Source organism: Capricornis sumatraensis, chromosome 8 (genome assembly GCF_032405125.1).
Source record: "Capricornis sumatraensis isolate serow.1 chromosome 8, serow.2, whole genome shotgun sequence".
Classification (NCBI taxonomy): domain Eukaryota; kingdom Metazoa; phylum Chordata; class Mammalia; order Artiodactyla; family Bovidae; genus Capricornis; species Capricornis sumatraensis.
Genome location: NC_091076.1, coordinates 109502345 through 109526834, shown reverse-complemented (window position 1 = coordinate 109526834; position 24490 = coordinate 109502345).

Genomic DNA, 24490 nt, shown 5'->3' with positions numbered 1-24490 from the left:
ATCACAAAAGAAAATTTCAAGATGAGATTATCTAATGCATTGGATTGACTACCAGATAAACCACAGCACTCAGATGATAAAGGCAAGTCTGTTCTTCACACCCCAGAAAAGAAACAACAACCAAAAAATCCACATCTAAGAAAAGACTGGATGTTTCATAGGAAGGATGAATGAGTTACTCAAAGAAACCAGATGAAGAGATTCTAGAATCATAATTCACAAGCCCCAGAAAGGGTCTCAGAATTGAACGCCAGTGTCCTGAGAAACCCACTCCGTTCCCCGTGTCGCAGCCCTCCCCTCTCACCCTCCTGTCTGCAGGCTTTCTGATACCCAAGGGCAGCCGTGTTTTCTTTCTCTTGGCATCTTGTAGGTTGAACATTCATCTGCTGGGGCACATCGAGGTGATTTGCCAAATAACTCCTTTTGGCCAGAAGAATGTGCTGGGTTATTATTCCTTGGTCCAAATGAGCCAGACTGACTGTCTGCATGGTGGGAATATGCCAGATAATTACTTTAACCATGTCTTTCCCTTTAGCTGTGTATACATGGTCCTCGCAGTCTAGATAAACTTGGTTAAACCTCATACTGAATAATTACTGGCAAGTGGCCATGTGCTCAGAGTAATTTAATGTTTCATCTCTGGTTTCTACAGGGTGCTAGTGACAAAAGCAGGTTTTGTTTATACGTATGGTAGAAAGATTTTCTTTTCATAATTCGAAAGAAAATCTCCCCAGAAAGGAGCAGTCGATGAAAAAAAAATTGGTTTTGATTTCAGGTTTTCCTCAAGAATCACAAACACAGTACTAAGAAAAAGCTGATGTAGTTTAGCTTTTAGAAATAGAAAGACGCTGAGAAAGGTGACCCCCAACCCTACTGTCCTGCAGGCCAACTGATGTTTACTACATTGAAATTAACATCTGATGTAATATTATTCTTCCTTTTGAAAGTGAGGACCCGTGTTGCTCTTTTATTACAGAAGATAAAGATAAGATTCCCCATGACTTGCTTACTCTTTCGGTCTCAGAGTAGCAGGAAAAGCCTGAGAATGGGAGGCGGAAGAGAAGGGATCCAAGTTCTGACTGTGTTGTGTGTTGGTTTCAGAACCAGGTGCAAGAAATGGAACACGTCTCTCCCCTCTTTCTTGTGAAAACGAGAATAATACCAACCTAATCTCGCAAAGTACGGCTTCCCCGGTGGCTCAGCAGTAAAGAGTACACCTTGCAGTTTAGGAGACAGGGGTTTGATACCTGGATTGGGAAGATCCCCTGGAGAAGGAAATGGCAACCCACTCCATTATTCTTGCCTGGGAGATCGCATGGACAGAGGAGCCTGTCCGGCTATAGTCCACGGGGTCACAAAGAGTCGGACACGAGTGAGCGACTAAACAACAACAAGCCTTGCACAGCACGCTTAGGAGGCTTGAGTTAAGGCTCATGGGACGTGATTTTATAAATTGCAAAGCGCCCTAACTAAGTGACAGGAACTTGGTTTGAGATTTGCAGACATGCACACACACAAGACAAGAACTAAACACAAACACATTGTGTTGGGGTAACGATGGGTTAGGATGGTGAGGAGATGTCCATGAAGAGACAGGCAACCCTGGGAACAATTAAATCGTGAAGAAAACCACCCTCATGCAGAGCTATTGTTTCCTGTCCTCAACCCCCACAGAAGAAATCCAGGAGTTCCAAAAAGCAGAAGGAGAAACATGAGGGGGAAACGAACTCACAGTGTGTTTACCAAGCTTTGAAACTGTTCATGCTCTTGGATCAAGAACTTTCCCTCTAGGACGTCTCCTGAGTACACTATGGTGCATAGTATTTTTTAAATTTAGCAATGTTTGACATATAACATTTAAGGTGTACGACGTGTTTATGCGTTGCATTTTTATATTGTGACCCAGTTGTCACTGTGGCCACAGTCACCACCTCTCCCGAATCATGTGATTATCGTTTCTTTTCTATGTGGTGAGAATAACTGAGAGCTAGTCTCTTAGCAAGTTTAAAGGCTATGACGCAGTGCTCATGTCTATATTCTCTAAGCTGTATTTTACATCTTTTCACGCTGTTGTTCAGTCACTTAGTTGTGTCCCACTCTTTGCGACCCCACAGACTACAGGCCCCTCTGTCCACAGGATTCTCCAGCAAGAATACTGGAGTGGGCTGCCACTTCCTCCTCCAGGGGATCTTCCTGCCGCAGGGGTCGAACCCGTGTCTCTTATGTCTCCTGCATTGGCAGGTGGGTTCTTTACCACTAGTACCACTTGGGAAGCCCCCCAAAGTAAAGAATAAGTTTTAGTTAATCTGGTATTTTGATGGGTGCAATACTCTCTTACAAACTACTACTTCCTATTGTAAATGGAACTCCAAAAATAAGGAAAGATTTAAAAATTTCACTCTTCGTTGCTTCCTAGTATGATGAATTTCCTATGTTCCTCCCCTCTTAGATTGCTTGTGCCCTGAAACCATTCATTCATTCATGCACGCATTTATCCTTCCCTGTGTTCTTTGCCAAATAATCACCCACTGCAAATTGCTAGACTTTATGGGACTTCCACAGCTGCGGCAAACATGTGTCCTGCCCTTAGAAATCCACAGAGTTGTTTGGGCCGGCGATGAGCACTTGATTCAGTCCAAAGCAAAATAAATCTATCCTGAGACATCTACAAATGAAGCTGAAATAGACTCTCTTTGCTTATGCTTTTTGATTGGCTGTGCTTTCACTTTCTCTGTGAATATGTCAGCATTGAAGTTGTGAGCAAATATCTCCCACTTTCCAAACAAGATAGAGAAGAAAAATTAAACAGAGAGGATTTCAGTTAAAAGAAGGGTTGACGTTAGCCTTCTGGAACAGGACTCCGGTCCTCCTCAAACAGGAACACAAGCTAGCACCCAGGGGGACCTCACTCAATATCTTGGGACTGAATAGAGGAATTTCATGGAGACATCAATCCCAAAGGAAATCAACCCTGAATAGTCACTGGAAGGACTGATGCTCAAGTTGAAGCGCCAATACTTTGGCTACCTGATGTATAGCACCGACTCATTGGAAAAGACCCTGATGCTGGGAAACATTGAAAGCAAAAACAGAATTGGGCAACAGAGGATGAGATGGTTGGGTGGCTTCACCGACTCAATGGACGTGAGTTTGAGCAAACTCCAGGAGATGGTGAAGGGCAGGGGGGCCTGGTGTGCTGCCGTCCACGGGGCAGCGAAGAGTCAGACGCGACTTAGTGACTGAGCAACAGCGACACATGGAGAGATAACCAAGCCAAGATATGAAGGCAGGATGAAGGGATTTATCTGAAGATGATGCTTTGTTCTGTTCCTTTTCGGAGCAAAGGCTGAATGAAGGAGAGGAGGAGAGAGAAGAGAGGGAGCATCGGGTCATGAGTGAACACCTTGAGGGCAATGGCAACGTGCCATCAACATTCGGACGCTGAGTCCCGAGTCCAGGTGCGCATTCCTGTTAAAGAAGTGGGAGTGTTCAGCTCTCTAACGGTGTTCTCTGCTGGCTCTCGTTTTCCTGCAACGGATGCTTTTTCTGCTCACCTGGCAGGTATAGGAGATAATGGTTTATGAGACTGTCTTGAAACTTGTCTACAGATCGTTTAATACAGCGTAGCATGCACTGGAGGTGGTCCGATTCACTACCTCCAATGGTGATAGACAGGCCGTTAGTGTTGAGTTTTCATCCACCCTCTTTTCTTAATAACTAAGCACTCTGAGCTCTGGCAGAATGAGGACCTTACTGAGTAGACTTAGGGAAATTTTTCTGTAAACATTAGCAAATTCTTGGTAGCCAGCCACCATAGGGATGTATATATTTGTATTTATTTATATACATGTATATATGTATACGGGGCTTCCCTGGTGGCTCAGTGGTAAAGAACGTGCCTGCCAATGCAGGATATATGGGTTGATCCCTGGTCAGGAAGATCTCCCGGAGGAGGAGATGGCAACTCACTCCAGTATTCTTGTCTGGAGAAGTCTATGGACAGAAGAGCCTGGTGGGTTACAGTCCATGGAGCTGCTAGAGAGTCGGTTACAACTTAGCAACCAAATAACAATAACAACAAATATAATATATGCATACAAGGGAATAGCTACCCACCCCAGTATTCTTGCCTGGAGAATTCCATGGACAGAAGAGCCTGGCAGGCTACAGTCCAGGAGGTAGGAAAGAGTTACATACAACTAAGTGACTGACAATTTCACACATATATACATGTATATATATTCTCTCTACCACACAAATCCTTGCAAAACATTTAGATTTCTACTCCAAATGTTAATAACAAATCTAAAAAAAAAACAAAAACAAAAAAAACACAAACTTCTATAACCTTTTCTTTTTGCTTGAAATAGAGTCTTTAGCACTGATGATCTCTACATAAAACTTCATGAAAAAAAGTTTAATTATTCAGTAATGAATTGGAGATACTTAGAGGGCTTCCCTGGTGGCTCAGATGGTAAAGAATCCACCTGCAATGCAGGAGACCTGGGTTCCATCCCTGGGTCGGGAAGATCCCCTGGAGGAGGGAATGGAATCCACTCCAGTATTCTTGCCTGGAGAATCCCATGGACAGAGGAGCCTGGTGGGCTTCAGTTCATGGGGTTGCAAAGAGTCAGACACAGCTGAGTGAGTAAGCATACCACAGCACAGTGCAAATCAAAAGGAGAAGAGTGTAGAGGACAGAATCTGTCCCCTCCTTGCAAGCCTGTGGATTTGCTCTATTTTGTTAGGCTTATTTGTAATTCTTCATGTGGCCACACAGAATTTGAATTTCATGGAAATTCCTTATGGATCCTTATAATGGTCCTGCTGTCTACCTAAATTTTAAAGGATAAGCATTTTCATTTACTTTTTTTATTGTTGTTGGTTTGACTGTTTTCCCAAGTATTTAGTGGGAAATTAGAATCGTTTGCACAAAGTTCTTCTTAGCCTGGCCTCATGTGAGACTAAGAGTGTACTGTTCAGGTCTTAATATCCTTTTTTCTGTAGTTTGTTTCTCCCCTTTTATCTTTCCATTGGATGCCAACCCAAGATCAGAATGTTTTGCCAACATCTGTTTATTGTTTTATTTAAACATAAGGACCACAGGCCCATACACAGGCGCATTGTTTACAGGTTTACATAGAGCCCGCAGATGACTTCCTCACCTTTATTCTTGATGATTTGGCCCCAAACCCATCTTTTATAATCAATTCTTTTTCTTTTTTTTTTTTGCCTTCAAAGACAAACATGTTTCTAAGCGGTACTGGCTGGATGAAACAGAATTTCAAACAAGCCAGTGATTTTTTAATTTATCTTCAGAACTAACAAACACATCCCATGGCTTATACGAATGTCTTTACGAAAAAGCCAGAAGGGTGCTAGCTAAATTACATCTACCACTGACTCTGAGGAGTGGGAAGGAAATCCTGGCATGCTTCTGGAATCATGTGGGTAATTATAAATACGTCAGGAGGTTTTCGCCCTCTGCCTAATGTGTTGATAAATGAATCCAGTGCCAGGCGTTTTGGTTTGAACTTTTAAGTAGCTCCACAATAGGCGTTTCATGGTGGTGGCAGGTTATGTTTTCAAGTGTGAGTAAAATAATTTTAGAGCAATGTTGCAGAGCTGTCTACATCCCATTCCAAATCAGTGCCATTTATCTGTAAACAGATTCACTTTTCTGGTCTGTTCATTTTATTATGAGTTTTCTGATCTATCCTCAAACCTACATCTTTCATCCATGCTTAGTCAATAACAAATTTGTAGGATGAATCATTAGATGAGATGAAAGCTAGAATCATCAAGGAAGGCAGGGTCCTTTTCTGTGATACTTGGGTCAAATTAGACATGTAAATTTCAACATTATCCAGTAAGGTGGGACTAGCGGTCCTAATTCAGTTAGGCAATTCTGATTTATATAAATTTTCCACATTATTTGAATAATAAAGATGGCATAGATTTGTCTTTGCACAAATCAGTTACAGTAGCACATTAAATTAATTATTTCATTGCACCTCCCACAACACACCACTCTATAACTCAATAGCATGGTTATTATTTTAAAGACAGAAAATATATTGGATGAAACAAAAATTATAAAGAGCTTTAATTTATATTTGTTTTTTCCCTTTTTTTGCAGATAGCTGGATGGTAGATATTTGGGGGAAAATCACATGCTACTCAACTTCAGTATCTTTTTGTTAAAATTAAAACAAACCACTTTCCCTGGAACTTTAAATTATAAAGTTTTAGCTCCTAAGCCACTAATGTGTTATCATAGACATTTAAAATACTCCTATTGTTATGATATTTTGGCTTCTGGAAAATGCAGACAGTCCTGAGTTAACCAAAAATTTACACTGCAAATATTTTTACAAAATTAAGGATAGCCCTTTTGAATAATTTGATGATCATTATTAAATCTCCCACCCATATTTGTTATGGAATTGGATGTTGTTTATGTATGTGGGTTTTTTAAAGTGTCTTTTACTCTCCATAAACTAAACTATGCTGTTGGATGTCGAAATATATATTTACTTGTGTATCAACTATCACCATAAACCTTTTGTTTTATAGCAGAAATAACGGCTCTGACTTATTTCTTTCAAGATCATACATCTGATACATACTAAGTCACTCCAGTCATGTCCAACTCTTTGTGACCCTGTGGATTGTGTAGCCCACCAGGCTCCTCTGTTCATGGGATTCTCCAGGCAAGAATACTGGAGTGGGTTGCTAGGCCCTCCCAGAGAATCTTCCCAACTCTGGGGTTGAACCCTATCGTGTCTCTTACAGTGCCTGCACTGGCAGGCAGGTTCTTTACTGCTAGTGCCACCTGGGAAGACCCTTCAAGGGACCTCATGGAGACTTTGCCAGTCATCTAATCTAAGTGGTGCATCTCTGCTCAGACAGCTGGTAAGGAGTACAGCTGGTCAATTTTGACTCAAGAACCCAGCAGAGGTAGCTTAATCAAATTTAATCTAAAATTGACAGACTTGGAAAGGAGTAAAGGGGGAGAAAAAAACCCAACCAGCTGCATCCATACCCCAACAATTTCCATTCTTCCAGGTAGTAGAGATTTCAGAGTCAGAAACAACCGAATTCAAACATCAGTTTAGTAGCAGTGTGACCCAGGGCTAGTTCTCAGACCTTGCTGAGAGACTTCACTTAGTCTCTTGAAAAATGGAGCGGATGGTACCAATGAACCTATTTCCAGGGCAGGAATAGACGCACAGACAGAAAGTAGGGATCTGTGGCCACAGCAGGGCAAGTCGAGGGTGGGACAAATTGAGAGAGAGCAATATTGACGGGTATACACTGCCAGGTGTCAGACGGAGCTGAGGGGAGCTGCCGTGCACACAGGGAGGCCAGCGCGGCGCTCTGGTGGATCTAGGGGTGGCATGGGGGCGGTGAGCAGGGGGCTCAAGAGGGAGGGGCTGTGTGCACCCACATGGCTGAGTCTGGTGCACAGCAGACACGCACACAGTATTGTAAAGCAACTACCCTCCAACCAGTGGTGCTCAAACAGTAAAGCGTCTACCTGCAATGCGGGAGACCCAGGTTCAGTCCCTGAGTTGGGAAGATCTCCTGGAGAAGAAAATGGCAACCCACTCCAGTATTCTTGCCTGGAAAATTCCATGGACGGAGGAGCCTGGCGGGCTACAGTCCATGGGTTTGCAAAGAGCTGAACATGACTGAGTGACTTCACTTTCACTTTCACTTTATAGTCCAATTTTTAAAAATCCTATGATAAACCATTATGGAAAAGAATATATATATATAAGACAAATCACTTTGTTGTGCAACAGGAATTAACAACACTGTAAATCAACTATACTTCAATTTAAAAAAATAAGAAAAGAAAACAAAAAAGTGGGGTGGAAAAAGTCTAATTGTTTAATAATGCAATCTATGTTTGCAAAGCCGCTGGTATAAAGTGAATGTGGAATAAATGATGTATGTTTTTTCTCACACCTAAGCTTCTCATTCTCATGTTATGGGACGTTTTTTGGATTTTGGTTGAAAAGTTTGATATCTGTTGCAGATTATCACAGGAGAAAGAAATGAAGAGCTACCCTGGGTTCCCATGTGAGGATGGTTTAACCTCTGAGGGGCTGCCTGGCAATGCCTAGAGACGGTAGTATTTAGAATTCAGAGAGGCTCCTAAACATCCTACAATGCAGAGGGTGGACCTTACAATAGTGAATTTCCTGGTCCCCAAAATGAATAGAGCTGAGGTTGAGAAGTCCTGGAATACACTGAAAAAATCCCAAACTTCTTCACCTCAAATACCTGATTATAAAAATGAATTCTCAATGCTCATACGATAAATTCAGTTGAAATTATGATGTGTATTTAATTATATTCAATTAGACTTATATGACTGTTTGCGTTAAAAAAGGTTTGGAGGTATACTGTTTAATTTTCTTATGTCTTATATCACACTTCTTACCTTTTTAAAAAACTTTCTATTTTGTATTGGAGAATAGTTGATTAATGGGCTTCACTGTCGGCTCAGGTGGTAAAGAATATGCCTGCAATGCTGGAGACCCAGGCTTGATCCCTAGGTTGGGAAGATGCCCTGGAAAAGGGAGTGGTTACCCACTCCAGTAGAATCTGGAAAATCCCATGAACAGAGGAGCCTGGCGCAGTCCACAGGATCACAAAGAGTTGGGTACAACTAGGCGACTAATGCATTCACTTTCTTCATAGTCAGTTAACAACACGATAGTTTCAGGTGAAAAGTGAGGGGACTCAGCCTTACATATGCAGGTTTCCCCAAAGGTCTCCCCCAAATTCCCTCCCATCCAGGCTGCCACATAACACTAAGCAGAGTTCCCCACGTTACACAGTAGGTCCTTGTTAGTGACTCATTTTAAATATAGTGATGTATATCACCTTTAAAAAATACAATTACAATATATTACATATAGAAATGTAGAATGTGATTATAAACACCCTAGTCCAAGAAATATTTGTAACATTTAACTTGTAGAATCTATTAGGTCACCTAGTTATTATTGACTTTATCCGCCTGGGAATGTATCTTTCTTAGATCATATATCTATATTACATACATTATTACATGGCATATCTATAGATTTATAGATCTATAGATAGATATCAGAATAAGCCAGCAATGCTAACACAATACATTCTCAATCTACCTTAACATGATTCTAATGAAAAAAATTTCTGCCACACATATTTGTGCTGGTTTTAAAAATTAAAACAAAAAAATCTTTTCAAGTATTTGAAATTCTGCTCTTGAAGGAAATGCCTACAAAAACCATTTTTTGACATTTTCTATATTCTTCTTACACAGGAAACCACGTAGAATTTACAAGATTTACTCCATGTATCTGAAACAAAATACATTTTGTTTCTTAAGATTTCTTTGAAAGATATTTGTTTTCAAGATGTTTGCTATCACCTGTGAGTAAAATAAAACACAGAGGATTTTCATATGCAGACCTTTGGTCCTGCCGGCTCCCAACCCGAGCATTAGATGGTTCAGGAAGAACTTTCCTTTGCAGGCTTATTAAACGTCAATCCAGCCTGGTCTCTTTGAAGGGTACAGAGATTGATGACAAATTTCCTAAACTTGCTGTGGATTTACAGTGTGGAGAATCTTTCTCCATAGTACATGCATGCATGCATGCTCCGTCCTGTCTGACTCTTTGCGACCCCATGGACTGTAGCCCGCAGGCTCCTCTGTCCATGGGAGTCTCCAGGCAGGAATAACGGAGTGCACTGCCATTTTCTCCTCTAGGGAATCTTCCCGACCCAGGGATCAAACCCAGGTCTTCCTCATTGGCAGGCGAGTTATTTACCCCTGAGCCAGCTGGAAAGCGCTTCATAGGACAGACTCAATAGTTGAGAATATTTTTCTCAAAAAAAAAAGGAAAGAAAAATATCTTTTCCTTTGGTTGAAAGGTTTGAGATTCCAAGTCTACTATTTCAACATTGGCAAAGTATGCTATTAATCAGAGTTAAGATAAAAAGAGTAGATGAATACCTCACCTTTGATCTGAGACTTCAGTGCTGTACCATTAGGGAATGTTCACAGCCTCCTACGAGGATGCCATACCTTAGACCTTAAATCTGATCACTTATCAAGACTTACTCATTGATCTTTCAATGACTTCTTAAATTTGTATACCTCTCTCTATCGCTTTGATGACTGTCTTTCCTTTGTAAAATACTGTAAAAAACATTTCAGATGCACCCCTTGCAAATAGTCATGTGATCTTTAAGACCATCATCAAATCACCAGCAAGGTAACTGCCCCAAAACATAAATATGGTGGTGTCACCCTTCCATTCCTCCTGGCATAGGTCTCCTAGTGGGACCCTCCCTTCTGCAAGTGCATGCCAACTGCCTTACTGTCACAAAACGATGTCATTGAGTTGTGGCTGTAACTGTTCTTGGTTTCTTTTCCATCGTTCCTTTCTTTCCTCCTTCCTTCTCTCCCTCCTTTCTATCTTTCTTTTCTGTCTCTCTCGGTCTCTCTCACATAGCTCCTCGCTCTAGGCCCCGTCCCCCGACGCCTCCACCTCTAGGTCATCACAGAGCACCGAGCTGGGCCCCATGATCTCTACAGCAGCTCCCCACTAGCCATCTATTTTACGCATGATAGTGTGTGTGTGGGAGGAGAAAATGGCAGCCCACTCCAGTATTCTTGCCTGGAGAATTCCAGGGACAGAGGATCCTGGCGGGCTGCCGTCCATGGGGCCGCACAGAGTCAGACACGGCTGAAGCGACTTAGCACGCATGCATGCATTGGAAAAGGAAATGGCAACCCACTCCAGTATTCTTGCTTGGAGAATCCCATGGATGGAGGAGCCTGGTGGGCTACACAGTCCACGGGGTCGCACAGAGTCGGACACGGCTGGAGGGAAGCAGCAGCAGCAGCAGCAGTGTGGACACGTCAGTGCTCCTTTCTCAGGTCAGCACACACTCCCTCCCCCTGCTCCGGTGCCCACGGGTCCATTCCTATGTCTGTCTGTCTACTGCTGCCCTCCAAACAGGCTCATGTCTACCATTTCCTGCTTTCCACATGTGTGCGTTCGTATACGATATTTCTTTTCCTGGCTGACTTCACTCTGTAAGACAGACTTTAGGTCCGTCCACGTCTCTACAAATGACCCAGTTTCATTCCTTTTTATGGCTAAGTATCATTCCATTGAGTACATGTATCATATGTTCTTTACCCATTCCTCTGTTGATGGGCATTTAGGTGGCTTCCACGTCCTGTTGCGAATCGTGCTGCAGTGAATATTGGGGTGCCTGTATCTTTTTGAATTAGGTTTTTCTCAGGGTATATGCCCAGGAGTGGATTGCTGGGTCATATGGCAGTTCTGCTTTTAGTTTTTAAAGGAACCTCCGTACTCTTCTCCATACTGGCTCTAGTCTTGATCTCAAAGACAGCGGGGAAGCAGTCCAGTGCCTAAGCCTGGAGACTGACTCACAGGGCTTGAATTCTATTACTGCCAGGCACACCTGGCTCTGTTACCAGCAGGTAGCCCAACCTGGGTCTCAGCTTTACAGTTGTAAAAAAGAAGCAATAATAAATTCTAAGAGTTTTACAGGAATGCTTGACATGTAAAAAAAAAAAAAAGGACGTCTTGACGTATAATTCTACTTCCTTTCTTGCTAGAAATATCATTGTCACTCACCCTTGCCCTTTAAAAACAGAACACTGCTTTTCAAAGAATGTATAACCGCCAAAGTTGAAAATCCCCATATCACCAGCCGTAAGCTACTGACATTCCAATCCTTCACTTCCAAGGACTTGTTCTTTTTCAGTATTTCAAAGCTAGAAATAAGCCCTACTTTTATGTGCACTCGTGGCCTTTTGGAGACTGGTTCCTTAATCCTTATTTTTCTTCCTCAAGTTCTCACACGCCCACACACCAAGACACACATGTCTTTTCTCCTATTCTTTAGGTGTAGCTTCTTATCAAATGCAGCTCAGCACCAAATCACAATTTCCAAGCAAAATGAGGTCAAGAAAAGGGACCTTTCGAAAAACATTGGACTGTGTGCTTACAGAAATACCACCTGACATTTCATTATTAATCAAATCCATTTGCATGCCACTAATACTCTGTAGGCTCTTAGGAGAACTGGTACTAATTCTGTCTTTCAGAGCTTGTGAATTTCATAAGACCCTGTTGGCCCAAGTGCAGGGACTGAATCTGAAAATGTGTGAGTTTCATGTAGCTTGTATTGTGAGGAAACACTTGCATAGCCTGAAAATCCTTCGAGAAATTAAATATTATCTTAAGAAATCCTAATTAACTTAATCTCCAACTCCATCTTCACTTTCTTTTTCTGTGACTTCACTTGAGCCTGGCCTGCCTGTGACCTGGAGCACGCTGACTTCACATTAGATTAAATGTGACTAAACCTCAAAAAAAAATAACCTTTTAATTATCTTTTAAACTCTATAAAGAGAATTCGCTGTTGAGTGTGACATCATCCAATCACACTAATTTTATTTCTGTGCTGCACTAATTTATCTTAGTTTACACGGATAACCGACCAGATGTTGCATTAACATGGGGTTATCTCTGTACATTTCTATTCATACAAAGAGGTTAAAGCCAAAGAACACTTGAAAGTTTCCTGCACAGTTTTGAATTTATTAATCCCGTCTTTATTTTATGGTATGTTGGAAAGAATGCCCAAAGTAACCATCTGGTTGGCATAATAACAAAGATTCTGAGGGAGCAAAAGGTACTTTACAGACACCATATGAGAGATCATCTTTAAAGTTATTGACATAAGGCCGAAGCAGTCTCACAGTGACACACCCGTGTCGCCCTACGGCCCCCGTTTCTGTTGTGAAAGACTTTCAGTGTTGCCGTTCTTTAGTGGCTCAGGAGTGTCTGACTCTCTGCAGCCCCACGGGCTGTGGCCCGCCAGGCTCCTCTGTCCATGGGGTTTTCTAGGCAAGAACACTGGAGTGGGCGCCATTGCCTTCTGCAGGGGATCTTCCCCACCCAGGGACTGAACCCGCGTCTCTTTCATTGGCAGGTGAATTCTTTTAACACTGAGCCACCAGGAAAGCCCAATATGGTCAATGCCGCATTTCAAAACTTGGTACTCTATTTTTCCCTGGAGATTAAGCATGGATCGAAAATGAAGTTGAGGTGGACCAGCTTCAAAATGGCAAACTTAAGAGTCTCCGCTTTGAGGTTTTCTGTTTTCATCATCCCTACCGTATGTGAAAGCAGAATTCTCACAGATTTCCCTTACTGTTAATGAGTTGCTCAATCCATGTTCATTGGTTCACATATATATATATACACACATACACACACACACATACACACACATACACACATACACACACACACACACACACACACACACACACACACATACATGGGCTTCCCTGGTGTCTCAGATGGTAAAAAATCTGCCTGGAATGCAAGAGACCCAGGTTAATTCCTGGGTTGGGAAGATCCCCTGGAGAAGGCAATGGCAACCCACTCCAGTATTTTGGCCGGGAGAATCCCAAGGACAGAGGAGGCTGAAGGGCTAAATGGGGTTGCAAAGAGTTGGACATGACTGAGAAAATCACACACACACACACACATATTACTACAAGAAACATAGCTGAAGTAGAATCTTTAAACACATAAAAATCTGGTTTGATTTTTTCAATAATGATTGAAAGATAAATAAAGTGAACAGAGAAAGTTGATTATTTGACTATATGCTTAAATAATATTTTCCAGTCTCTGGACTGGTAATGGAGGGTAAATACAAAAGAATCATATTTAAATTATTCAAAAACTGTCAAGCGAGAAGCTGTGGCTACTTCCTGTAGAATAACGTTGACTGCCATGGGGCTAGGAAGCGTAGGGCCATTTATTCTGGCTGCACTGGCCTCAGATGTCTTGCAGGAGAGAACGGCCTCCGACTTGTGCTCTGAGTGCGGTGGGAGGTTGGTTCTCTGGATGAGGAACGCAGCAGGTTCACAAAGGTGGCAAGAGGTTTGGTGTGACGGCTGGTCCAGAGCGGCCAGAGATGAGAGCTGCGTGATCGCGACTCCCCATCAACTTGGGAAGCACGTACTCTCGGGCTGGCCAGAAACATCCTTAGGTTTTTCCATCAGAGAGTACAAAAACCCCAGACAAACGTTTTGGCCAATCCAATATGAGTGATACTCTCAAAACAACACAGATCTGTGCTTTTAGCACATAATTCATATGGGATATTGAATGGAAGAAAGGGGAGAGACCAATGTTCAGAATATCCCAGGCTGAGCTGATGGTCCCCGCTACTGCCCCTAACCTTGCTTGCTGTCACACCCGTGACCAGAGTTAACAATTCGAGCACACGCCCCAGACAGGCCTGCTTTTTTGTACTGGACTTCCCTTGTGGCTCACATGTATCTGTGTGTGTGTGTACACACACACACAGAATACATACATGTGGGTGTCACTCAGCTGTGCCCGACTCTTTGCGACCCCATGGACTATAGCCCTCCAGGCTCTTCTGTCCATAGGACTTTCCAGCAAGAATAATGGAGTGGGTTGTCACTTCCTCCTCCAGGGGATCCTCCCGACTGAGGGATCGACCCTGGGTTTCTGCATCTCCTGAATTGGCAGGCAGGTTCTCTACCACTGAGTCGCCTGGGAAACCCCTAACACGTACATAGACATGCATATCTATATATATATATATAATTGCTGCAGTATATGATGTAAACCGTAAAACACACATAGACGTAGAAATATAAAGATGAAATCAATTTTAGAGCAAGGCTTCTTGTTGCGCCCCTGAGATGCTTCTGAGCATCCCCTGGGGTATGCACACCATTCCCTGGTCACTCCTGGGCTCAGTAATAAATAACAAAAGTAATGAGGGCTATAAATAAGACAGGGAAAGGGATTGATGCCAAAGTCATTGCAGATGACACGATTACAGTCGCAGATTGTAGATTGATGGCAGATTAAATGCAGGAGCCCAAAATGGATAAAAAGGTCAAGATCTCAAAACTGAAGATGGGAGAGGCGGCAGTGAAAAACCAGAGCGAACACATTCAGAAACTCCCTCCGTCATAAAAGCTGCAAGAACACTGGCAACTGTTGTCAGGATAAACTTTTGCCAAACTCTGGAAATGAACCAGAAGCTTGTAGCTATCAGCTATCTGAAGTTAGCTATCAAAACCAGTCGCTAAATCATGTCCGACTGTTTGAAACCCCAAGGACTACAGCACGTCAGGCTCCTCTATCCTCCAGTGTCTCCTGGAGTTTGCTCAAATTCACGTCCATTTGCAGAGAATTCATGTCATTCATACAGAGATCTGGGCAATGGTTATTAAAAGATAAGGAGAAAATCTCAGACAGAGTAGTAAGTCTTGTGGCCTTTGAACTCATCATTCATTGCCAATTCCGATGCCCCCAGTGTGGGAGCTCTTCTCTCCCTGGATTTCCTAGTGACTGACCACACTGGCAGAGTTCTGCTGAGCCACACTTTCCTAAGCGAAGGTGAGAAACTATCTCTGTGACCGCTCTTCTGACTGCTGCGTCTCCGCCTCTTTTTGCACTGGAAGTATTGAGATTTCTCAAGATTGTGATTGACCATGCCAGCTTAAACAAACAAACAAAAAGATCAATAAGACAAAACATGCATTTTTAATTAATGTCCAGTCCAGAGACAGACGTAGATGATAGTATATATTTTTGAAATCTCCTCGTCCTTTGAAGCCTTTTTTGTGAATTCATAACATGATTTTCTCCTCCATCCATGGGATTTTCCAGGCAAGAGTACTGGAGTGGGGTGCCATTGCCTTCTCCATCATTCAAGAATAAAGAATGCTAAGATAACTTAATGTGGACTTCCCTGGCAGTCTGATGGCTAAGACACCATGCATCCGGTGCAGTGGGCCTGGGTTCGATCCCTGGTCAGAGAACTAAGAGCCTACAGTTCAAGCAGTATAGCCAAACAATAAAAAACATACCCGTGGTGGGTTCAGGTGGATGTATGGCAAAACCAATACAATACTGTAAAGTAATTAGCCTCCAATTAAAATAAATAAATTTATATTAAAAACATAAATAAAAATTGAGATTAGCTACACTCTTAAAAATTAATTAATTAATAAAAACCACCTACTCCTGAATTTCCAAGACACTTAGTTGTATCTTTTTCATGTTATAAATTGTATTTTATATATGTATCCAAATCTTCTTTTTATGTTTATAGTGTAAATCATTTGAGGGTAAAAGGCACATTAGATTCATATGCTAGCTTCCTATACCCCTCATTTTTAGCATCTATTATATGAAATCAAGTCATTTGTTTGGCACCTGGTTTCTCTGACAAAATATAAACTTTATAAGCTTACGACTGTGTCTCTTATTGATCCTTGAATCTCCATCAGCTGGAATAGAATACAAATATTAAGTGCCTCAAAGCTATTTTTTAAATAGGTTTTTTTTTTCAAAGCTATTTTTTCTGTGTGTATACATATTTTTTTCAGACAAAGCCTATTGAAAACCTACAGTTTGCCTGGGTCTGAGTCAAGGCTATGATTTTTCCTGTGGTCATGTATGGATGTGAAAGTTGGACTGTGAAGAAAGCTGAGCACCGAAGAATTGATGCTTTTGAACTGTGGTGTTGGAGAAGACTCTTGAGAGTCCCTTGGACTGCAAGGAGATCCAGCCAGCCCATGCTGAAAGAGATCAGCCCTGGGATTTCTTTGGAAGAAATGAGAATTGATGCTTTTGAACTGTGGTGTTGGAGAAGACTCTTGAGAGTCCCTTGGACTGCAAGGAGATCCAGCCAGCCCATGCTGAAAGAGATCAGCCCTGGGATTTCTTTGGAAGAAATGATGCTAAAGTTGAAACTCCAGTACTTTGGCCACCTCATGCAAAGAGTTGACTCATTGGAAAAGACTGTGATGCTGGGAGGGATTGGGGGCAGGAGGAGAAGGGGACGACAGAGGATGAGATGGCTGGATGGCATCACTGACTCGATGGATGTGAGTTTGAGTGAACTCCGGGAGTTGGTGATGGACAGGGAGGCCTGGCATGCTGTGATTCATGGGGTCACAAAGAGTCGGACACGACTGAGCGACTGAACTGAACTGAACTGAACTGAAGCCCGATTATTGTTATCATTTAAAGCTCTAAGTGAGGAACCTGACCACTGGCATAACACCCCTCTCGCGTGTATCAGAACACCAAAATCCAATAGGAGAAAAACAGATGCACACACCGTGGTCTCCATGGTGCCAAAGACCATTTCTGGAAGGTAAGCCATCAACCCCAGGTTTTCAGTGAAAGATTATTCACTCTGGGAGCTCAGTTCCTGCATTATTCATGCCATTCTGCATGCAGCTAGATTTATGTGTCAGGAAAAACATACAAATGGAATCCGATTTACTTGCACGAGTTCCTGGACCGTTTGATTTATGTTTGAGTAAATAAAGACATATGTCTTATAGGCATTGGCTTCACTTCTCTTTAGAAATGGAAGTGCGGCGCTTCGCATTCTTTTCTTGGCATGCAGAGGCTTCTGAAGTTTTGAGAGCAATGTAACCTCAAGTCGTACACTTTCAATTTTCAACTGCATTCATTTTACTCTTGTGTCTGCATTCTACACTTCCAGAAGCAAGACGTGGAAAGTCTACAATTTGGCAATGTAGGAAAAGGTTCAAGAGTTCCTGATGTAGGTACAAATCATAGGAGCTACTATCCAACAAAGTCCTTGGGTAATCTAAAAAATTCATTATCAGTCTTTCTCAAAGATGTCAAGGTCATGGAAAGCAAAAAAAAAAAAAAAAAGACTGAGAAACTATCAGAGAATAAGAAGACACGGCAACTAAATGCAGCGTGGTATCATGAAGTGGACCTTAAAACAGAAAAAAATGGAAGCAGTGATGGCATTCAAATAAAGTCTGGTGTTTAGTAAATAGTTATATACCAGTGTTGGTGTTTTAGATTGACAAATACATGAGGATATTAAGATATGGTAACATTAGAAGTGGAGACGGAAATGGCAACCCACTCCTGTATTCCATCCTGGAAAATCCCATGGACAGAGGATCCTGGTGGGCTATAGTCCATGAAGTTGCAAGGAGCTGGACACAACTGAGCGACTGAATACACACACACACAAGACTAGGGATAACTTTAGGAAGTATGATGCCATCCGTGCTTCTGTTTAAAATTAGGCTGAGTTCTGTTAAATGAAGTGACACTTGACAAAACAACCTTGGGTTTTATAAATCTAGCTGAGAATCTATGGATAGATGGAGAATAAATAGTGAAATATATATTTTTATTCACTAAATATAATACCAAAGGGCTTCCCTGGTGGCTCAGATGATAAAGAATCCTCCTGCACTGCAGGAGGCCTGGTTTCAATCCTGGGTTGGGAAGATCCCCTGAAGGAGAGCATGGCAACCCGCTCCAGTGTTCGTGCCTGGAGAATCCCCATGGACAGAGGAGCCTGGGGGGCCACAGTCCATGGGGCCGCAGAGAATCAGACACGACTGAGAAACTAGCGCAAACACAAACAATAATACCAGAACAATCATTTAAAAATCAGATCCCTACTAAAGGAATATAAATATACTGCACCTTTGGTCAGTAGTTGTTTGTCATATTCCCTCAATGTTTAATGAAATCCATACAATTAGCATGAATACATATCAAGATATTTTGCAAAATGTTTCTAAAATACCAGTTTGGGTTGTACTTGAAAATATTTTTTGAAACCTTGGTCGTTCTAAGTCCTGAATGTCTAGCATACGCCACAGAGCGACTAGTGACGTGTGTCTGCAGATAACCAAAAAAAGGATACGTTCAGGCAGATTTGTGTGTAAAATCTGTGATAAAATATAACGAACTTAGTGTTAGAGGCATGTGTTTCTGCCTCATAGCTTATTGGCATGTCAAGAAAGGACTAGGATTTAAACTTTCCTAATTATATTGGAAAAGAAATTGAATCCTACAGTATAAGTTAGAAAATAGTTTAATTTTGGTCTAGACCTTAGTTGCTTTTGTCATCCCAAGTGTTCATGCAAAATAAGATCTGTGCACCTATTATACAGTTTAACATAAATTTCTCCAGATTTTATGATATATATTTTGGAAACCAAATATCTGCACATGACAATTAGGTTGTGTTTGCAGGAACTGATAGCTTTTCCCTGCTCTTTAAAACTCAACTCATGAAATGCTGAAATGCTATCTCTCTTATCTATATATATGTGTGTGTATGTGTGTGTGTATATATATATACAGTTCAGTCACTCAGTCGTGTCCGACTCTTTGCGACCCCATGGACCGCAGCACGCCAGGCTTCCCTGTCCATCACCAACTCCCAGAGCTTACTCAAACTCATATCCATTGAATTGGTGATGCCATCCAACCATTTCATCCTCTGTTGTCCCCTTCTCCTCCTGACTTCAGTTTTTCCCAGCATCAGGGTCTTTTCCAATGACTCAGTTCTTCGCATCAGGTGGCCAAAGTATTGGAGGTTCAGCTTCAGCATCAGTCCTTCCAATGAATATTCAGTACTGATTTCCTTTAGGATGGACTGGTTGGATCTCTTTGCAGTCCAAGGGACTCTCAAGAGTCTTCTCCAATGTAAATATAAAATTGCTTCAGTCTTGTCCAACTCTTTGTGACCCTATGGACTATAAACCACTTGGCTCCTGAAACAATACTGGAGTGGGCTGCCATCTCCGCCTCAGGGGCTAACCCTTGTCTCAGGCATCTCTGCATTACCAATTGGTTTCTTTACCACTAGTGCAGCCTGAGAAGCCGTGGGTCACATTTGAAACCAAACCATAATCAACTGAAAAATACGCTTTGTAATTACACTATACCAAAATACAGTACTGTAAGCTCTGTACAGTTGAAACAATACATTATATCATAGCTTAGGAACATTAATGCAAAGCTATTTAAAATCACCTGAATTCAGAATCATGAGAGTCTTCCTAAAATGGCATATGAGCTTTTGAAATGTTATACTCTTTAGCACTTTTGGATTCCTTTCCTGCATTTTCTTGGACTGAATGTGCTGAAAATGCTTGGTAGAAAATAATAATACTTGTAGTTGTAACTACATGATATTTACAATAATAATATAAAAGGAGGACCAAGTTATTAGCCCTCTTTGACAAATGCGGTGGAAAGATACACAGAGGAAAAGAGACACACTGAAGACAGGCCCCTTACGTAGTTGAGAGATGCAGGACGCATTGCTGGTCTAAGTCTCTTAGAGAGTCTTAGAGAGCCTTAGAATGTCTTAGGAGAGCTGAGAAAGTCTGAGAATTTCCATTTCACTTTCTTTAAATTATCATTTGAACACGTTCTCATCCATGAATGTACACCTCATCTGAATTATATCGGGAAAACTAGAGACTATAAAGTTTTGAACATCATTACATAAATGTCTGCTAAAATACACATGGCGTGTGAAGTGAAATGTGCAGCCCAAGTGAAATGTACACCATTTTGTGTACACTGTTATTGCTTCGGTTATATAGTCCCATGATCTTAATACATGAATGTTCCATGAAAACATACAGGGTAAACTTTCTTTCATTTATTTTCCAATTTATTGTACTACCTAAAACTCGCTGGATTCAATCTTCAGGCAAAACTTTAAAACATAGAACTATGAGAAGAAGTTGGAAAAGGACCTAATGAAGTATCTTTGGGGGAACTTAAATCCTAGGAGAATACTTTGCTCAAAATCTGGCCTTTCTATTTCTCCCATTAAGCAAGTCACGGCCTCCTTCCAGGAGCTCATTTTAATTCTACGACAGATGCTCGTGTTCACTTGCCTGGGGCAGCGGTACAGCAGTTTCTAATGCTTCCAATTTTGGAGCTGTTGTTTAGTCACTAAGTTGTGTCTGTCGCTTTGTGACCCCATAGACTGTCACCCACCAGGTTCTTCTGTCCATGGGATTCTCCAGGCAAGAATACTTGCCAACCAAAAATGCATTGGGTTGCTATTTCCTTCTCCAGGGGATCTTCCAGACCCAGGGATTGACCCTGAGTCTCCTGCCCTGCAGGCAAATTCTTTACGACTGAGGCACCAGGGAATTCCTGCCCCTTATATTCGTGAGGAATATGTGCCTCCTCACAATGTGGGATATTGGGATTGAAGTCAGTGAAGTGGCACCCTTCACTTTTTCCTCCTAATTCAGCCACTCATGTTTATGTTCATGGGTGGAGAGCCCACCAGTGGACTCCTGAATCTTCTGTCAGCTTCACAGCCTTCTCGCGATTTTGTTTCTTTCCTCGGAGTCCTTCCTTAAAGGAAGCTGGCTGTCCTGAAACCAGGCTTTTGAGAATTTCTTTTCTGACATGCGCTCCCCACCAGACAATGCTGTCTGTGGCACTTTGTGAATTTCAGGGTCACTCCTGCTCTATTCTGGCTGTGAAAGGTTGGAGGTGCCTGATGCTCAGGCATGAAGTGTTTGGAATCTATTTCATTCCACTGAACCCACTTTATTCAGACGTGAGGAGTTCCTTCCTTCACTAGAATAAGACTCCCTCCAACAGTGGTCTGAAGAATGTTCCATATGTATTTTCCATCTACTTAGAATTGGCAAAGGAAAAGCAGGAAGTTCTCCTGGAGGGCTCTCAGGAGGTTAGCATACACTTATTAAAATCGGAGTTTTATAAAGCTCAGTGATACCCTTTATGCTTGAAAATACAGGCAGAGAGTATTGGCCTCCTAATCATAAAGGCAATTAAAGTCATAGATGATCGCCAATACAATAGGTAGTTTGCAGTATTTTTTTTTTTAAATGCTTCTGTTTGGGAACTGTCATGCAATTTCAAATGAAAGCAAGAAATGTCTAATGATCATGTCTAATATCATGTCTAATGATATTCTGTGAATGTGGACTCCTCAAAAATTAGATAATAAATGTGAATATGTGAATTATGCACTTTTCCCTGACTAGATAAGGTTTTTTATTGGCTCATAAGGCAAGTGTTTATGGAGTGCCTCTCATGTGTCGTATTCTTTACTGGATAATGTGGATTTAAAAAGCGTAGAATAATGCAATAATTTTGCTCTTACGGAAAGCATGGAGGAAGACAAAGATTCAAAAGAATTATTATTCTAAATGTTTCAGTGGAACGTGAAGATGTGGACGGACTATTAAAAAAACCATGGGGAAGGACAGAGGGGGTTAGGCAGAAATCTAAACAGGAGGATCTTACGGGAGATGTCTCTTGGACTGCTTGAAAGAAGTGTAGGAATTAGCCAGATGACAGGACAAAGGCATTCCTGCAAAAAAGAAAAAAAGAAAAGTCAGGCAAGAAATCAAAACACAGACATGAGAAATTGCATACTGTGTATAAAGAGAGAGAGTGCACAATGCTTCTGGAGGATACATCTGAGGCGGGGACTGGTGGGGATTGAGACTAGAGAGCTGGGGAGAAGCCAGTGTTTATCTTTCTTTTTATGGAAACCATATCTGAGGGGAAGCTACTGATGCATTTTAGGTGGTAAACTGTCATTTTAGTCAGTTCCCCTTAACGTCTCCATGGAGAATTGATTTAAAGGGAGCAAAGACTGTTGAGGGGAGGAGAAGAAAGTGAGGAGGCTACTACTGTTCACGAAGCCAAGGAAGGCAGGACAGAGCTGGGACCTAAGAGGTCTGAAAGGTTTCCACTCGCAGATCCCAGGGAAGCAGGGTGGACGTTTGCAGCTAAGGATCCAACGACTAAACCCAATCAGCCCGTATTTTTACTTATGCAGGTCTCTCCACACCCCAGGGGTCTGGAGACTCAGGTCTCTGAGCTCCACCTGCCTCCAAACGGAAACCCTTTGCACCTAACATCCCTCCCTAATTCCTAGCGCTTTATAAAATTTATTTTTTAATTGGAGGATAATTGTTTTACAGTGCTGTGTTGGTTTCCTTTTCTGCCATTTTGTAGAAATGGAGTAATCTTGTAGAAACAGGAGTAATCTTTCCTAGGGTCGCCTAAAAAAATGTCACTGAAATAATTCTAGTCACAGATGGCCTCAAGCCACATATTCCACTTCCTTTTAAACATGAAAAATTCCTCTGTGTGTGTGTGTGTGTGTATTTGGGAAAAGGGAAAACAGACTGACTGAGGCTGACGCTCCTCATATATATCGGTCATTTAGAATATATGCCTCTTTCTGACGCACATTAAATCTGGGAGGTCTGGAATTCTATGTCTGCCATGATGCCTGCAGTTTCTCTCTCATTCGTCTTTCAGATTTTGGTTTCCTTCTAGAGTCTGACCTTCATTTGTTCCCCCCACCACTGTCTTTTCTGGGGTTTCTCTTCTGCTTCATCTACAGAATGACTCCCATATCTATAACCCTACTTTGTGTTTGACTTGCCTGTTCTAAGTGTGTATCAAACATCTGTCCTTGGTTCCCATGAAGAATCAAAACATAGCATTTCTAAAACTAAGCAATTCTTTTTCTTTTCAAACCCCTTGTCTTCTCCACCCAAAGCAGGGTTCCAAGTTTTATCTGCTGACCTGTCTCCTGGTGGCTCAGATGGTAAAGAATTTTCCTGTGGCGCAGAAGACGTGGGTTTGATCTCTGGGTCAGAAGACAGCCCCTGAAGAAGGGCATGGCCACGTGGCCAGTATTCTTGCCTGGAGAATTTCATGGACGGAAGAGCCCGGTGGGCTTACAGTCCATGGGGTTGCAAAGAGTTGGATATGACTGAGCAACTACCTTTTTGCTGTAACTGGGTCCATAAACTGTCCTTCCATGTCTTTCTGCCTCTCAGAGTAACACCTTTCAGTTGTTGCCTGATGTCCTGAGCATAAAATCTTCCTTTTCTGCAGCGGTACGGGCTTATCATGAATTCACCTGAGTGTTCCTCCAGCCCTTCTCCTTTGCATCCCTTTTCCACCATTGTGTAGTGTTAACTTCGCCAGAGGTGACTGTATCTCAGAGCTGAAGAAGCTTGGGTTTGGGGCCTCTCGTTAACACAGAGACTTGCCTGGTCATATGCTCTTGTAGTTTTCAGAAATAAATTATTTTAGCTGCATTTGCTTATGACACTGGTCTTTCCATTCTCCAGTTTCCACTCTGCCGCAGACTCCGTTCCCCTGATGAGTGGCACTGAATGATCAAGGGCATTTGGTGGATCTGGTTAAGGAGAAGGGAAATCTGGGATGAACGCCCACTTAATTTTAGCTTGTTGGGTGTATCGGTAGAGCGCACAGCCACTCACATGTATATTTACAAGGTTCTAGGTGCCAGGCTATACCGATGGCCCCAACAAAGCATCCGCCAAACATCGTAACTCATCAGGGATCACAATAAAGACACGGGACCAGAGGTCAGATGAAGATCTGAATGAACCCTGTGGCGCCCAGAAATGAGAGAATGTTGGTGTGTGTGTGCTCACTCATGTCTGATTCTTCGCGACCCCATGGACTGTAGCCTGCCAAGCTCCTCTGGTCATGGAATTCTCCAGGCAAGAATGCTAGAGCAGGTT